At 47.7% G+C, this 18,300-nt stretch overlaps 2 long non-coding RNA genes across 2 annotated transcripts; both read right to left on the bottom strand.

Moving 5' to 3' along the window:
* Window positions 1-2,715: 2,715 nt before the first annotated feature.
* Window positions 2,716-9,952, bottom strand: LOC105538249. The gene is made up of 4 exons (XR_001005867.1): window positions 9,725-9,952; window positions 8,322-9,623; window positions 4,450-4,489; window positions 2,716-3,273 (listed from the first exon to the last, which is right to left on the bottom strand). It is a non-coding gene; the product is annotated as an uncharacterized LOC105538249 (long non-coding RNA).
* A 2,292-nt stretch (window positions 9,953-12,244) lies between these two features.
* LOC105538250 lies at window positions 12,245-16,272 on the bottom strand. Its single transcript, XR_001005868.1, has 3 exons — window positions 16,126-16,272; window positions 13,707-13,813; window positions 12,245-12,774 (listed from the first exon to the last, which is right to left on the bottom strand). It is a non-coding gene; the product is annotated as an uncharacterized LOC105538250 (long non-coding RNA).
* Window positions 16,273-18,300: the final 2,028 nt, after the last annotated feature.

Below are 18,300 nucleotides of genomic sequence, written 5' to 3' on the forward strand. Positions count from 1 at the left end.
TTTCACAAGCGCCCGGATTCGTTCAGATGCGCATTATGGTGTGAGAATCCCGCACTGGATCACTGAGGGAGGTCCCAGCTGCACTCCCACTGAGGGAGGAGCCAGGAACCGCGGAGGCACAAGCCCATCCTGGAGACCCCGATTTAGTTGGTGGGGAGGGCCTGGACATCGACTGCTGCCTGTTCACTGGCAGCAAGGGCCCTGAGGGCCAGTGGTTCTTGATTTTGCTGCCTATTAACATCACCTGGGGAGCCGTGAAAGGCAGCAAGATCGGGAACCGCTAGACTGCGCGGTCCTCAGGTTCTAATCCATGATGTCATTGGTTTTATCAGGGCAATTTTTCCTGGCCACATTAGGCAGGAAAAGTGCCTGTGCATCTCAGAAGTGTCTATGGAACGCTACTACTGAACTTCCCAGCACGCTCAAAATAGGACCTGGTTTAGAGCAAAGGGCCAGCTCCTGGCACCATCGTGAAACACACACACACTGTCTTCTACCCAGGGTTCTCTTCAGCCCGTAGGTGTCCTATGGCCCCTGCTCTATGCTCCAGCCTAACATCAGGAAACCCATGAATGGGAGAAAATCTCATGTCGCCTCTTTACAGGTGAGTGAACATTGAAGTCAATGGGTTGCCCTCCCCCGGGGAGCTCTAATTGTAGAATTTAAGAGGGCAGAGTGAAGCCAGTGGGCTCTGGAGTCCTGCCAGGTTTGAGTCACAGCTTGGCCACGTGTGAGTTCCTCTCATTACCCCACAAGAGCCCGGCGTCCTGATGCACAACACCCACCACCCGGCTTAGGGAGGGCTGACAGAGTGAATTACTGACAGAGGACGGCCCTTGGTTGTTTCTGCTTCCTTCACTTTCCCATCACTGCCTTAGAATCTGGAGAGACTCCCGCTGGCTTCACCTGGACAGGCATCCCGGCACGCAAGCAAGGATTGCTTCCACCAATTTTCTGCGACAGAAACAAGGGTTCGGTTGATTCCTGACAGCACATGCGTGTGGGGATGCACGTGGGGGTGCAGGGCTGGACTTGGGAGATGCTTCAGCTGATAGCACACTTTTTCTTTGGGGAGTTTTCTTCCTGCTGTTATAACACCTGTCTCCAAACAAAACCTTCATTGGTCAACAGTGAATCATTCATTTATTCTGTGCATAGACCTATGGCGTGAGATGCATTTGGAACATTGAGAACAGCGGTTCCCAACCTCGTGCTTGAAGTAATGTCCCAGGACATTTTTGCTTGTCACAACCGGGGCAGGGAGCTGTTGCTGGCATCTAGTGGGTGAGGTCCAGGGACGCTGCTAAACATCCTGCAGGGCAGAGGCTGGCACCACTGCAGAGAATGATCCAGTGCAACAGATCGCTGGTGCTGAGAATCCCACTTCAGACCCAGGGCAAGACTGATTGGATGTGTTCATTTATATCTGCTCTTGTAGTCATTCAGTCAAGAAATGAGCACCTTGAATGACTATTAAATCAAGACAGGTTGGGTGCGGTGGCTCACACCTGTAATCCCAGCACTTTGGGAGGCCGAGGCAGGCGGATCACTTGAGGTTAGGAGTTTGAGACCACCCTGGCCAACATGACGAAACCCCATCTCTATTACAAATACAAAAATTAGCTGGGCATGGTGGTGCACGCTTGTAATACCAGTTAATTGGAAGGCTGGGGCATGAGAATCGCTTGGATCTGGGAGGAAGAGGTTGCGGTGAGCAGAGATTGCACCGCTGAACTCCAGGGTAACAGAGCGAAACTGTCTCAAAAAAAAAAAAAAAAATCAAGACATCTCTGAGACTCCACAGGTCAATGGAAGATGAACAGAGGGGCAGTGGGGCTGCCCACCGCCCATGTGGGAGGCGTGGGCAATGCCTAGGTTGACCAGCTACCCATGGTCTGAGGCAGTAGTCTCAGGGCAGGGTGTGCACATCCCCAGGCAGGGCGGCACTCACTTATGGTACAGAAGGAATCTTAAAGCTTCCCCTACTCAGGAATGAATGAGCTCTAGACCCTGCCATCGCCTCTGCTCAATACTCACCCACTCCAGGCTTCAAAAGGAGGCTGCCCACATGGACAGCTCGGAGAAACTCCAGGGCACATGGTTGATGGAGAAGCCAGATGCAGAGCAGTGCACTTGGGGGTGCAGTTCAGGAAGCCGTGGGGTGGGTATGAGGGTGTAGTGGAGCGTATCAGTACAAGGATACTCCGAGACTGGGGGTGACATTGACTCCACAGGCACAGGAAGGGGCTTGGAAACAGACTGAACTCAGAGCATACATATCACAGGGGGAGGGTCTGGGGGCTTGGGGTTGGGGGAAGCTGCCTCCACTGCTGAGGGCCCCACCTCATGGTTCATCCCTGGCAGGCCTGCAGATCCCCCTATACCCTCTCCCTGAAGATGGCCCATCTGTGCCTGGACAGGTTGGCATGTGTATTAGATTCTTAGGGCTGCCACAGCAAAGACCCACAGACTGAGGGGCTTAAATAACACAAGTATATTTTCTCACAGTCTAGGAGGCTGGAAGTACCAGGAGCTCAGGGTGTCAGCAGGGCTAGTTTCTCCTGAGGCCCCTCTCCTTGGCTTCCAGGTGGCCGCCTTCCCATGGTATCCTCACATGGCCTCTCCTCTGATGCCCCATCCTCTTCTTAGAAGGATACCAGTCCTATTGGATTAGGGTCTGCCCTAAATACCTCATTAGAACGTAATTACCTCTTTAAAGACCTTAACTCCAAATATAGTTTTATTCCGGGGTTCTGGGGGTTAGGGCGGCAACATGTTGATTTTGGGGGACACACTTCATCCCATAACAGTGTGGGCTGCCATTCTCCACTGGTGCTCTATCCTGGAGACACACCCCCTAGGGAGTTTCGTACAACATGCAGGTCATCTAGTTAAATTTGATTAAATTGTATTTCAAATGCTGCATGGGATACACTTACACAAAAAATTATTTATCATTGATCTGAAATTTGCATTTAATCCAGCATTCTATATTTCTAGCTGCTTAGTCTGGCACCTCTACCCACTGGGAAACCTCCTACCCATAGCTTCTCACCTGGGCTGCCTGGGTCTGGGACCGGCACAGAAAGGTGGAGGGTGGAATTGGTGCCTGGAGGAGCAGCTGGTGTCTGGGAATCCCTCAAGGGCCCTGGCCTTGTGGCTCTCTCAGGACAACCTGAGATGCTGGGGTGGCCTGTGGTTTGATGGAAACCACAGCATCTGTTTAGGCGAATCCTAGAGGTACTGCCCGTTTCTCTTCCAGTTTTCACATCTCTGTAGAATGGGAAATGTCATACAAAATTGGACCATACACAAATGATCCAATTTCCAGTTGCAGAAAACACATGACATCATACACATCATGATGATGAAAATATGGGTGCCCAATCCCTTATCCACAATTCTGAAATCCAAAACGCTCTGGGAACATTTTTTGTGTGTAAATTTGGAGACAAAACCCATTTAGGGATAAAATTGATTTGAATGGACTTGGGACTATTTATAGATTTTCTGTATCCATTGGTGAGAATAGTGATACTGTGTTTTCTGGGGGGCACTGCCCAGACATGTGGGGGGTTGTAGGAGATTGGTCAGGTGGTGGGAAAAATTGTAGAAAGATGCAAACCTTCCTGGAAAGCCAGGAGGTTTTACAAAAGCTTCAGAAAAGGATTTGGGCTGAAGGCAGCCAGATTCTCTTTTCTGGTACCTGAAAGCTTAGGTTAGATAACAAGGGGATATAAAGAAACTGATCTAGATAAGTTAATTTACTTAGGCCTTGGAACCTGGCCTTTAATCATCTGTGCGCAGGACTGCTCTCTCTAGGGGAGCAACCATGATAATTACCCACAAGTGTGTTGACTCGAGGCCTTTGTCATTAAATCTGTACTAAATAAATGCCCGAAGCACCAGCTTGTCAGGGCCACAGATGCTGACTCTTTACAGCACCCTCCTCGGTGTCTGCGAGTGGTCCAGTCCCCTAGCCCACTCTTTCACTAGATACCTGTGTCTGAGTGCATGTGTTCATCTGTCATTCGGGCAGGATCTGCGGGTCGGACCCAGCAGCAGGTGGTAAGTGATATTCAGGATATGCCCTGTATTACCAGCCTACAGCTCCCCAAACTCAAATGCCAAAAACCCACAGCTTTCTGGATAAGGGATTGTGCAGCTACAACAGCAGACAGGCACCGAGCTCTTAAACCGTGGGAGGCACAATGCTAAGTGCTTTAGGTTTCTTATCTCTTTAATCCTCATAATCTGTGAAATGGACACTTTTATTTGCATTTTTTGTAAGTTATTTTTGTGTTGAAGTATGACATGCCCACAGAAAAGCCCACCAATCAGGTACCCAGCTGGAAGAATTATTAGAAAGTGAGCCTGCGCCCATGACGCCACTCAGCGCCATCTCTCAGCAGTGCCCCAGAGGCTCCCACCACAGGCCGCCACCATTACCTCCCAGATTCTCACTTTCATCACCAAAGATTCATTCCGCCTAGAAAAAAAAAATGCTGTCATTTATTGAGCAGTTAGTATGTCCCAGGAACTTTTATTATTTCTCACATTGACTCTATCAGGGTGAGTACTCTTTTTTTTTTGAGATGTAGTTTTGCTCTTGTCACCCAGGCTGGAGTACACTGGCATGATCTTGGCTCACTGCAACTTCTGTCTCCTGGGTTCAAGTGATTGTCCTGCCTCAGCCTCCCGAGTAGCTGGGATTACAGGCACATGACAGCACACCCGGTGAATTTTTTTTTTTTTTTTTGAGATGAAATCTCACTCTTCACTCTGTCATCCAGGCCAGAGTGCAGTGGCATGATCTCGGCTCACTGCAACCTCCGCCTCCTGGGTTCAAGTCATTCTCCTGCTTCAGCCTCCAAAGTAGCTGGGACTACAGGAGTGTGCCATCATGCCTGGCTCAGTTTTTGTATTTTTTTTTTAATTTTTAGTAGAGACAGGGTTTCACCACATTGACTAGGCTGGTCTCAAACTCCTGATCTCAGGTGATCCACCTGCCTCAGCCTCTCAAAGTGCTGAGATTACAGGTGTGAGCCACCATGCCCGGCTAGGGTGAGTATTCTTATTATTTCATTTTACAAGCAAAAGGAAGCCAGAGCTGAGAGATGTTATATCGTGTTCTATTCTATATCATATTATGCATCATATCGTGTTATGTATCATAACCTCAGCTCAGTGAATTCTCACAAACAGAACACGCTTTTCTAACTAGCACCCAGATTGAGGAACAGAATGTTAGAAGCAGCAGAGAAACTGCCCCCTCAATCCCACAGCCCCCCAAGTTGCTACCCACTCCCAAAGGTAAGCCCTGTTCTGACTCCTGACACCTTTTGCCTGTTTTTGAACTGCCTGTCAATGGAACAAAATTGTCTCTTCTTTTTGGTGCCTGATTTTCTCTCAGCATGAGGCCCATTAAGCCCATCCACATTGCCACGTGAGGCTGCAGTTTGCTCTTTTCTAGTGCTGAGTAGAATCCCGCCATTTGAACACACCTCTATTTATTCACCCATTTTCCCCTTGGAGGATGGAGGTTAGAAATGTTTTCAGTTTTTAGCAATCACCAGCAGTGCCACTCTCTAAATTCTTGCGTGTTTTTTGGTGGACATGCACACATTTCTGTTTAGTGTATGTCTTGGGGTGAATTGGGGGCATCACAATAGTGTGTGTGTGTGTATGTTTAGCTTTTCAAAAACTTCCAAACTGGCCTGGCATGGTGGCTCATCCCTGTAATCCCAACACTTTGGGAGGCCGAGGTGGGCAGATCACTTGAGGCCAGGTGTTCAAGACCAGCCTGGCCAACATGGTGAAACCCCATCTCTAACAAAAATACAAAAAAAATTAGCCAGGTATGGTGGTGCATGCCTCTAATCCCAGCCACTCAGGAGGCCAAGGAAGGAGAATCACTTGAACCTGGGAGGAGGAGGTTGCAGTGAGCAGGGATCATGCCGCTGCACTCTAGCCTGGGTGGCAGAGCGAGACTCCATCTCAAAACAAACAAACAAACAAACAAACAAACAAACAAACAGGCCATGTGAAGATGAAGGCAAAGATCAGGGTGATGCCTCTACAAACCAAGGAACCCCAGGTTTTGCCTGCCAACACCAGAAGTTAGAGGAGAGGCCTGGCAGATTTGCTCTCACAGTCTCAGTAGGAATTAACCCTGCGGACACCTTGCTCTTGCAGTTCCAGCCTGCAGAGCTCTGAGGCGAGGCACTTCTGTGGTTTAAGCCCCTCTGCTTGTGACACTTTGTTACTGCAGCCCCAGCATACTCCTCCACGGAGTGATGCTTCGTGTTTAAAAATACCTTTGCTCTGTAAAGAACAGTCATCTGGCTGGGCATGGTGGCTCACATCTGTAATCCTAGCACTTTGGGAGGCTGAGACAGGCAGATCACCTGAGGTCAGGAATTTGAGACCAGCCTGACCAACATGGTGAAACCCCATCTCTACTAAAAATAAAATTAAAAAATTAGCAGGGCGTAGTGGCAGGCACCTGTAATCCCAGCTACTCGGGAGGCTGAGGCATGAGAATTGCTTGAACCCAGGGGGCGAGGTTGCAGTGAGCCAAGATCGCACCACTGCACTCCGGCCTGGGAGACAGAGCAAGACTCTGTCTCAAAAAAACAAACAGATAAACAAACAAACAAAAACCACTCATCCTAGTGTTCCTTGAGGTGGTGTGATTAGCAGCTGATGTGTTTACAACAGCTTTCCCTTTTCAAATGTGATTCCAGAAGCCATCAGATGCACGAATTGTTGTATGTCTGAATGCTTGAAGTGAAGGTTGATGGGAGCTGGCTGATTCTGGTCTACATGTGTGGCTGGGCTGACAAACAGGCATCCACCCACTTGGGTTGGGTCCCAGGAGCAGCCTCAGGAATTGAGATTACTGCACCTGCCTCCATGGTCTTTATCTTCCAGGCCTCCCTCTCCCCGTCATGGCTCAGGCGGGGACCACGGCAGAGGGCGGGCCACGCCATCTTTCAAGGGCAGCTGGACCCCTGCTGGCAGCCGGACAAACCCTATTTGGCCAGGTGCAGTGGCCCATGCCTGTAATCCCAGCACTTTGGGAGGCCGAAGCGGGTGGATCACCTGAGGTCAGGAGTTCAAGACCAGCCTGGCCAACATGGTGAAATCCCATCTCCACTAAAAATACAAAAATTAGCCAGGCATGGTGGTGCATGCCTGTGGTTCCAGCCACTCGGCAGACTCTATCTCAGAAATAAAGAACCCTCTTCTTCCTGGGCAGAGAGTTTCTCTGTTCTGGATGTCGCCCAGCAGCCGGGCCCCAAGGTGATCTCTTTGGATGGGTGAGGGGAGGAAGGGTCTCCTCCACTGGAAACATCGAATCAGGACTATTGCTTCCTAAGAGCACGTGGCCCAGAACTGGGCTAAAAATAGTACAATTTTTAAAAATTACACTAAGCTTTGATTTCAGAGTGTGTTGGTCTCCTGGGACTGCTGTAACTGAGTGCCACAAACTGGGTGGCTTAAGACAACACACATTTATTCACTCATAGTTCTAACAGAACCACGTATCTCTGCCTTTCAATGGTAGATTCAAAACACACAATGATGGTGCTGTGATTGTAAAAATTAGCCAAGTGTGGTGGCATGCACCTATAGTCCCAGCTACTTGGGAGGCTGAGGTGGGAGGATCACTTGAGCCCAGGAGGTTGAGGCTGCAGTGAGCTATGATCATGCTACTGCACCCCAGCCTGGGCAACAGAGTGAAAGAGATCCTGTCTCAAAAAAAAAACAAACCAAACCAAACAAATTTGAAAGCCACTGTCCTATGTGGAAGAATTTGGAAGTCAATGATAACACAGGGAGGTAGTAATTATTTTCCAGGTTTCAGACGTTCTCCTGGGTCCCGAGAGGAGAGATGCTGTGGTGGTGTGAGGTCCAGGAGGACTCTGGGCTGGGTTGAATTGGGGTTGTACCACTTTCCTCAGGAGGTCATTGTGAGGACGACTCCATTGCCTGGGCCTCCACTTTTTCATCTGTAAAATGGGCTAAATATCTACCTTGATGGGGAGGAGGAGGATGAAATATCTCCTCACATTTATTGAATGTTGCCTATTCTAGGATTTGTTCTGAGTCTTTTATGTGTATTGCATCAGTCTTTCTTTGCAATACCCCTCTGGTTAAGTGCTAGTACCATTAGATTTACCAGTACAGGTAAGGACACTAAGGCACGTAGAGGTGAAGTCGCCTGCCCAAGTGAGTTGATGTCAGTGAAAATCTGTATCATGCCAAATACTGTGTCTGGCACATAGCAAGCACAGAGCGAATTTTAAGTTTCTTACCCTTAATTTTGTTTCAATCACTTTAAAGGATCCTCAGATACAGGCAGACGAACAAGCTGGTGGAAGATGTGTGAGAAGCACGCTTCAAACTGCCAGGAAGCCGGCTTCTACGGAGTCCCAAAGTGTGAAATTAGCTCCTCTTCTGGGAGGGTCCCTGGAAACAGTGGCTGCTCCCTGCAGGAGGCAGAGTCCCTGCAAGCCCTACTCTTCAGCATCAGAGGAACTGCAAGGGGAGTCAAAGAAAGGGGACCCTCCCTTCCAGCCCTTAGGGGAAGAGTCGTCGATGGCTCCAGGGAGGAAAGAGAATGATGGGTCTGGCTCACAGTAAACTACCTTATTGCTGGTTTTTAAAGATGAGAGGCGCAGGAACCCCCAGACCTACTCCACACCCTGCAATACAGGTCAGCTTCGAAGGGTCTCCACCTCCCCTGCCCATGATGGCCAGCCCCACTCCTCCAGGAGAGTCTGTGGCCCCCCCTCTCTGGAGGCCAAGGGAGAACACAGCTGCATCGCCCTGGGGGAGATCAGACAAGTAATTAGACCAAACTGCAAGAGGCAGGTGCGTCATTGCTTCTCAGAAATGATAAACAGAGCACAAAGAGAGAATTGCATCACTTCTTCCCGGGGCGCTGGGACATTTGCTCTCAGAGTCCAAGCTGGGCCACATTTAAATCAGAGGGGGGCTATGGACTGATTCTCTGCCGAGTGCAGAAATGTTTCATCAGCAATTAGTGTGAGCACTCTGAAAGGAAGCTAAATGTTCTCCTTGCCTTGTTCCCACGTTTGCTCGTTCCAAGTCGTGTCTTTATACTATCTTAACTATATAATGTCATTGATGCCATATTTTAAAATAGTTGTCTTTTTATAGAATCCATGACTTGGTTTGACTTCATTAACAAAACTTAGTAATTTACCTTGCACAGAGCCTGCCCATACTGGACATGAAATTAGTATTTGCAGAATAAAAAGATGTTGATGACAATAATAATATACATAATTACATAATAATTTTAAAGTAAAAGCTAACCTGCTGGGACCGTCTCTTCTGCCTCCTGTCCGAAGAGGGCTGCCTCCGCAGTGAGCCTGGACCTGGACTACTGCACCCATGACCTTGCGGACATCAGGCCAGGAGCAGGTGGAGGCGGTTGGCGGAGGAAGCGGTAGAGGAGGAGAGGCCAGGAGCTCCCTGAGCCAGTGCTCCCAAGGAAGGAAGTCCATCAGAAAATCGCAGAGGGCCTGGGACCCAGGGTCCCCCATCCCTCTCCCCACCCACCCCAGCAGAGATTTGTTCCCGCCGAGCACCTGTGTTTTCGTTTGTTCGTTTGTTTGTTTTTATTATACTTTAAGTTCTAGGGTGTATGTGCACAAGGTGCAGGTTTGTTACATACGCTACTATAAGGCACCTGTGTTTTAAAGTGTCCAAGTGGTCTCCAGCTGCCCGCTCCAGCACTCGCAGGTTTGGAGTCCAGGGTCCCCAGGCTGTGGGATGACAGTGAGCACACTGGCCTCCTGAAGTAGTGGGCAGGGCAGAGGATCCCAGGCCAGACTGCTCAGAGCGCTGTCTGCCAGCTAGGGGTGACATTCCTGTCCTGGCTGTGACTGTCCCCTCAGCTTCCGCCTTATTCACCCCTGATGGGAGGCCGAGGTGGAGTCGGGAGAGCTCTACCCGTGACTCTGCTCCAAGAGGCTCCGCCTCTGTGTGCACCCAGAAGGCCCACGGGGGAGATGTTGTAGCCTGCAAAGCGCTACTGCCTACACGACTGCACAGCCAGCTCCACAGGCTCCTCGGAAACGAGAGTGGGAGCAAAGATGAGGGCTACACGGCCAGGTGAACACCTGGGAGCAGTCTGTGTCCATCTCCAAGTTCTATTCGTTTGCTAAGGCTGCCTAAGAAAGTGCCACATACTGGGACGCTTATAGCACACATGTGACTTTCTCACCGTCCTGGAGACTGGACGTCCAAGGTGCGTCAGGCTGGTTTCTCTGGAGGCCCCTCTCCCTGGCTGCAGGTGGCCATCTTCCTGCTGTGCCCACCCGTGGCCTTTCCTCTGTGCACCAGCATGCCTGCGGTCTCTTCCTCTCCATATAAAGACCCCAGTCCTTGTGGATTAGGGCCCACCCGGATAGCCTCGTTTAACCCCCATTCCCTCCTTAAAGGTCGTGTCTCCAAATACCGTCACACTGGGGGTTAGGGCTCCAGCAATGAATTTGGGGGGACACCATTCAGTGCACAGCAAGAGGAAAATCACTTTCACAGTCACACTTCCAAGCACTTCCGAGCTGTGTGTGTTGCCTTACATGCCCAGCACCATGCACGAAGTATTGTCGCAGCTGTTTTCTTTAGGATGTGTGGGAAGAGCACATCTGTCACCAGTTCCAGCCCCCAGTGACCAAGAACACTGCCCTTTGGCTCTGCCTCTGCCTCACACTGGACTGGGGCTAGAGCTCATGCCTGCAGGTGCCAGGCCTGAGGGCCGCGGGCTCACTGCCATGCCCAGGGCACGGGCCATCCATCCCATATTCCACCCAGGTACACAGCAACGTGAGTACCCAGGAGGGCTGCAACCCCTGGCTGCCACCAAGACCCCCTCTCAGCCTGGCCCCCTCCGTTCTTTCATTTGAGTAATGCAGGTTCTCTAGGCGCTATACACAGTGCTGTGCAAACTCAGCTTCCAGCATCGTGCAAACAGACCCTTGTGAAGGGAGTCCTAAGACTACCTTTGGATTTGGCGACTCGCTAGTAGGACTCGCAGCACTAAGAAAGGCTATTAGACTTGTGCTTACACTTTGAAAATACAGATTTAAATTAGTAAAGGAAAAAGGAACATGAAGCAGAGTCCAGGAGAAACTAGCACAAGCTTCTGGTGTCCTTGCCTTGCGGGGCTGAACGGATAGTGCTTATTTTCCCCAGCAACGATGTGTCACCGCACACTTGAGGTGTTAGCCACCATGAACGCTTACCTATGCGTTGGTGTTCAGGGTTTTCATTGGAGTCAGTCACATAGGCATGCAGTGCCCATGTGACTGACCTCGGCTACTCGGACCCCAGCCCAACAGAGGTGAAATTAATAGAGCATGGCCCAGAGCCTCAGGCACCTGTGAACAGGCTTTCATCATAAATCACACTGTTGGCATAAACTAAGGATGTGGCCCAAGGCCTCAGACACATGAAGCCACCCTTATCAGGAGGGATACTCCAAGGACTCAGTGGTCATCTCTTAGGAGCTGATCAAGGCTGTGTGCAGGGTTTGGTCAACTCAGATCTGCTGAGTCACCCTTGACATCACAGCTGACATCCCTAAGTCCCTTTGGCTGGAACATGTGGGAGCTGCTACTGTCAGTGTCAGAGGCTTTCAATTTGATTCATGTTTGACAGTATGATTTGGGAGAAATGATAGATTTTATCCTAATTTTCATTTATTTCATTATCAGTGAAGCAGAACAACTCTCTACATGTTTGATTGCCATTTGAATTTCTTGTGTACTTTGTCTAGTCATTCGTTCATATATATATTGAGTTATTTACATGTTTATAATTTATAGGAGCCCTTATGAACTGTGCATATAAACTCTTTGTCATATGTGGCAAATATACTTCTACTATTACTTTCAACTTTATTCTTTTTTGTGAGCAATACAGAAATGCATATTTTTAATGTAGTCAGCTGGTCAAACTTTTCTTTCATGATTTCCGATCTTAGTATAACAAAGGTTTTCTGCTCCCCAAACTATACGCTCTCCAATATATCTTCTCAGGCTTTAGTTTTAAACATGTGAATATTTGACCTTTTGGAATATTTTATTATAATATGTTATATTTATTATGTTATGTTATATTATATTATATTATATTATATTATATTATATTATATTATATATTTCCTAGGGCTGTTATAACAAATTACCACAAACCGAATGACTTAAAACATCAGAAATTTATTCTTTCACAGTTCTGTTTGCAAGGAGGCAGTAGGGCTGTGCTTTCTTGGACGGCTCCAGGGGAGCATCTATCTGTTCCATGACTTTCTCTTCGCTTTGACGTCACCAGCAATCTTTGGCTTATAGATGAATCACTTGAGCCTTGGCCCCTCTGTCTTCACACGGCATTCTCTTTGTGTGTTTGTGTCTCTTTTCCTCTTCTTATGAAGATGTCAGTCATATTGGATCAGGGACCTCTTAATGACCTCATCTTAACTTGATTACAACTGTAGAGACCCTATTTCCAAAACGCCACATTCACTGGTACCAGGGGCTAGAACTTCAACTTATCTTTTAGGAGGACACAATTCAATCCATAACATATATGGTGTAATAAAACTTCATTTGTTTTCCCAAATGCTTACCTAATTGTGGTAATGTCATTTATTGGATAATCCACCCTTTATCCATGGGTTTATTTCAAGACATTATTCTGCTCCAGTAATGTATTGGTCAGTTCTGCTGAGGTCACATACTGTTTGACAAAGCATTGGTGTATAACCACCCAAGATAAGCAATTATGGAAGGATATTGGAGGGAAAAGTCAGCTAGCCTCCCACTGTTAGTATGATCAATCTTTCCCAGTCGTGCAGTCTATAATGGGAGGCCTGTCTGAAAATACTTGCGCTTCTCATTGTTATACCCTTGTTCGGACTTGGGCTGTTCCTGCAACAGTTGGTTTTGTTTGATTAAAAAAAAAGAGAACCGGCCAGGTGCAGTGGCTCACGCCTGTAATTCCAACACTTTGGGAGGCTGAGGCTGGCAGATCACTTGAGGCCAGGAATTTGAGACCAGCCTGGCTAACATGGTGAAACCCCGTCTCTACTAAAAATGCAAAAACAAACAAACAAGCAAACAAAAAATGAGCCTGGTGTGGTGGTGCATGCCTCTATTCCCAGCTATTTGGGAGACTGAGGCAATGAGAATCATCTGAGCCTGGGAGGTGGAGGTTACAGTGAGGTGAGATTGCGCCACTGCGCTCCAGCCTGGGTGACAAAGCAAGTCTCTGTCTCAAAAAAAAAAGAAAAGTAACTTTTTTCTTTCATAGCCACTACACTGATACAGGGTTTGAATATTAAGAGATATGAGTTTTAAACATCTGCACAGAGCATTCCTCCAAATCCTGGAACAGTCCAGGAGCGCATGCATTCTGACAGAGCTATTAGAGATATTAGAAGCCATACCAATGCTAACGGTTTAATGGCCAGGAGAAACTCAGTCATTCCTTTAACCTGGGTCTATTGAGTGCCAGGCACTGTTCTAGATGCACGACCTACAGCAAAGCCTGGAACAGACAAGGCCCTCTGTTTCTTTTCAGCTTACATTTCAGTGGGGGAAAGACAACGATAACACAAACCTAAAGAGGTACAGAATACCTTCTCCAGAAGTAAAGGGAAGGTATGTCGCCTCGAAGTCCTGGGCAGAATCCGATCCTTTTCACAGCTGTATCCATCTTGTTCAAATATACGTTATTGGCGACGTCCCCAAAAAGAGAGTTGTAGAAGAGAAACGCACTGGCAGAATGACAGACAGGATGACACTGGAGTCTAAAGACATTCTTAACAGCAATCTCCCATTGGTAGCATACTTGATTAGTTCATCAGAATTTTCATTCCCATTTGTGAGAAAGGAGAAACTGAGGATCAGGAAGATTATCTGGTTATTTGATTTCAGCAAAAATAATGCTTATTTAGCAATTCCTCAAGGAAGCCATCAGAGTCCTCATCCATACAACAGACGCGCAGTAAGTGATGAATTTTGCTGTGAACACCTGAGTTGGAATTAGTCATTGACTGGGCTCCGCTCCATGAGAAAATGAGGTGAAGGGGCCAGATACACACAGATAATATATTTTCTTATTTCTTTCATTGCTTGTCCATGTTCCCATGGATGATGATGATGATGATGATGATGATGATTATTATTATTATTTTTAGAGTCTCTCTCTCTGTCACCCAGGCTGGAGTGCAGTGGCATGACCTTGGCTCACTGCAAACTCCACCTCCCAGATTCAAGTGATTCTCCTGCCTCAGCCTCCCGACTAGCTGGAATTACAAGCACCTACCACCACACCTAGCTAATTTTTGTATTTTAAGTAGAGACGGAGTTTCACCATATTGGCCACGCTGGTCTCGAACTCCTGACCTCAGGTGATCTGCCTGCCTTGGCCTCCCAAAGTGCTGAGATTATAGGCATGAGCCACCATGCCCGGCCTCGCATGGATATTTTTAACATTTTATTTTGAAATAATTTCAGACTTAGAGAAATTTACAAAAATAGTATAGAGAGTTCATGTATATCCATTATCTAGCTACCTACAATGTTATAAATATATGTAACTATGGTACAATGCTCAAACCCAGGGGAAAAACTCTGATACAAAACTGTTAACTAAGCTACAGACTTATTTGAATTACCCTAGTTTTCTCCCTGTGAAGTAAAGGATTAACTCAGCAGGCTTGGGGTGTTCAAACCCTGCATCTCCCAGAGAAAGGACTGGTCCTTGACTACCTTCTGGGAGAAAAACTCCTAAGCCCTTGAAATATCCTCCCTGATGAGAGTCTTTGTTTACTTGTCTGTATTAACAGTGTGACTTATGGTGGAGAGCCTTGGGTCTTGCTGTATCCGTTTGACCTCTTGAGGGGCTGCAGACGGAGTAGCTAAGGTCAGCCACGGAGGTGCTCCATGCCTCTATAACTGATCCCTAATAAAAAACCTGGGCCCCAGGCTTTGAATGAGCTTTCTTGGTTGGCAGTACTTTCTGTGTGTTGTCACACGTCACTGCTGGGAGAATTAAGTGCGTCTGTACAGTTTCTTTGGGCGAAGACAACCAGAAACTAGTGTTTGTCTCTCCTGGAGTCTGCCCTCCGTGCCCTGTTCCATGCTAACTAATATATATGCTTTCACTGTAATAAACCGTAACCGTGAGTGTGACAGCTTTTTAAAGTTCTGTGAGTCCTTCTAGTGATTCACTGAACCTGAGGGTGGTCGTGGGGACCCTTGGCATGCTACCTAATGCCTTTTTTTTTTGTGAGAAAGAGTCTCACTCTGTCGCCCACACTGGAGTGCAGTGGTACAATCTTGGCTCACGGCAACCTCTACCTCCCAGGTTCAAACGATTCTCCTGCCTCAGCCTCCTGAGTAGCTGGGATTACAGGCCTGCACCACCATGTCCAGCTAATTTTTGTATTTTTAGTAGAGATGGAGTTTCGACATGTTGGCCAGGCTGGTCTCAAACTCCGGACCTCAGGTGATGCACCCACCTTGGCCTCCCAAAGTGTTGGGATTACAGGCGTGAGCAACCATGCCCGGCCCTAATATCCTTTTTCTATTCCAGGATACAATCCAGGGTCCCTTATTGTTGGTCTCCTTTGTCTCCTCCAATCTGTGACAGTTCCTCAGTGTCTTTGTCTTTCTTGACCTTAACACTTTTGATGACTACTGGTCATTTTGTAGAATCATCCTCAATTTCAGTTTGTCTGTTTGCTTATAATTCATTGAGTTCATGTAATTTGGGGAAAATGCTTTATATCAGATAACTGGGAATTTTAAGGAGAATAAGCTCTTCAATACCCCTGTACACACACACACACACACACACACACACTTTTTCCCTATCAGCTGGAATTCCCCGCCGCACTAAGCCTCTCTTGCAACATTGGCTCTCCACCTCTACTTTCACTATTCAGTTTGATTGTGAAATCTTGGGTGAAAGAGAGCCAGTGGCGGCCAGTGTTATAGAGAAGAACTCCGCTTTCCCTGTTAACAGAGGCCTTTGTGCATCTGGTGGTCACAGCACTCCTCACATTCCTTAACTGATTCTCACCCCAGGTAGCTGGAGATCGCTGAGGCAGGGATGTGGCGGACATTGACTCTTTTGTCTGCTGAGGGTAATAGTCAACCTTCTTCTGGGAAATGCTCCTTCTTCCACCACAACCACATGGCTCGAAAGAGAGCTGCCATGATCTAACAGACTTTGCCCGCATGGCCACCACTGATTGCTCAGAGCTGGGCACCTGAGCCTATTGGGGCCAATCAGAGCTCTTCCCTGGGATTTCTGGGCTTGGGAGGAAGCAGCACATTCTTCCTCTTGGAGGGTCCTTGCTTGTGGAAGAGCCAGGCTAGAGCAGGAGGGGTTGAATTGAATTCAGACAGAGGTGGAGGCGAGCACTGGAGAGGGAGCCTGGCTTTGTCCCAGGTGCATTGGGAGGCCCAGGTATACCCTGCACACTTCCTCGATGATGGGAGCCTCACTAATACATAGACCACATTCCATCCCGTCCGCATACACGACACGTGGAAAAGGCTGGACATTCCCTACATCTCATGATTAGCCAGTGAATGAAATGAAAAGGGCCGGGTGATACTTCATCAACATCAGAGTTTTTCTCAGGGTCGTCTCTGCCTTTATGTTTCCATATATGGGATATGGTAAATCAGAACCAAACATGTCGAACAGCATTCATTTTAACAGGCGTCTTCAAGAGACTGTCTACGTGATTAGCAAATACCATCTGCCCGCCTAATGAAATCAGAATAGCCAGTGTTTTCCATCCTCAACTCAGGGATTAAAGAGGAAAAGCCAGTGTAAGCAGGTCACCTGGGTTAGCACAGCCGTGGAGAGGTGCGTTGAACAGATTGTACAGTTCAGCCCCACCCCAGTCAAGAGGAGTCAGTTAGGACACAACCCCAGATGCCAAAGGAAAAGAAAGGAAAGAAAGAAAGCAAGAGAGAAAGAAGGACAGAAAGACAGAGACAGACACAAAGAGAGAAAGAAAGAGAGAAAAAGAAAGAAAGAGAAAGAGAGAGAAAGAAAAAGACAGAAAGAAAGAAAGAAAGTCTAGATTTTACTTCCCTAACAGCCCATTTTATAATAGATAAATAATTCAAGAAAAAACAAATTGGTTAGAAAATGATAATGTTTGTCCACTCTATGGCTATGGCTATGCAAGGGGCAGAAATAGGAAACCTGTGTATGTTTTGCGAAAAGATAATCTGTTTGCTCATTTAAACTTTTTCCTTCTGACTATAAAACACACAAACTTTTTTATGAATAACTTTCACAATAAGGGAAAATATAAAGTGTGTGGGGCAGGTGTCACTGAGTGGAAGGAGAGGGCGTGGTCATTCTCTGCTCACGCCCACCCTGGTGAGGGCTGTGTCTGGGTGACAGGCAGGGTTGGGGGTGCTTCTGGAACCCGCTGAGGGGGCTCTTGGGAAGGGGATGCACCGGGGAAGAGAGCTTGGATCTCAATAATCTATCAGCTTTTGGAACAGCAATGTTAGTTTCCTTAGGCTGTGTTAGTTTCCTAAAACTGTCCTTAAAATAGTACCCCAAACTGGGTGGCTTAACATGACAAAAATTTGTTCTTTCACAGTTCTGGAGGACAGAAGTCCAAAATCAAGAAGCTGGCAGGGCTATGTTCTCCGAAGCATCCAGAAAAGATTTCTCCTGGTTTCCTCCTAGCTTCTAGTGGTTGCCAGCAAGCATTAGCATTCCTTGGCGTGCAGCTGCATCTCTCGAATCTTCTGTTTCTCGAAATCTCTCGAATCTCTGCTTCTGTTTCCATGTGGTGTTCTTCCCTGTGTGACTCTCTCTGGGTATCTTGGATAGTCATACTGGATTAAGGGTTCATCCTACACAACTATGACCCTGACCTAACTTAACTAATTACAGCTGAGTGCGGTGACTCACACCTGTAATCCCAGCCCTTTGGCAGGCCAAGGAGGGCAGATCACTTGAGGTCGGGAGTTTGAGACCAGCCTGGGGTCTCAAAGTCCCGACTCCTGAGGTCTTTGCAGGAACTGGCACTCAAGGGAAATGCTGAAGAAAAGAGAAAGGCGGCCGGGGGTGGTGGGTCATGCCTGCAATCCCAGCAGTATGGGAAGCTGAGGCAGGCAGGTCATTTGAGGTCAGGAGTTTGAGACATGCCTGACCAACATGGTGAAACCCCATCTCTACTAAAAATACAAAAATTAGCCAGGCGTGGTGGCGTGTGCC

This window comes from Mandrillus leucophaeus, unplaced genomic scaffold, assembly GCF_000951045.1.
Source record: "Mandrillus leucophaeus isolate KB7577 unplaced genomic scaffold, Mleu.le_1.0 Scaffold188, whole genome shotgun sequence".
Lineage (NCBI taxonomy): Eukaryota > Metazoa > Chordata > Mammalia > Primates > Cercopithecidae > Mandrillus > Mandrillus leucophaeus.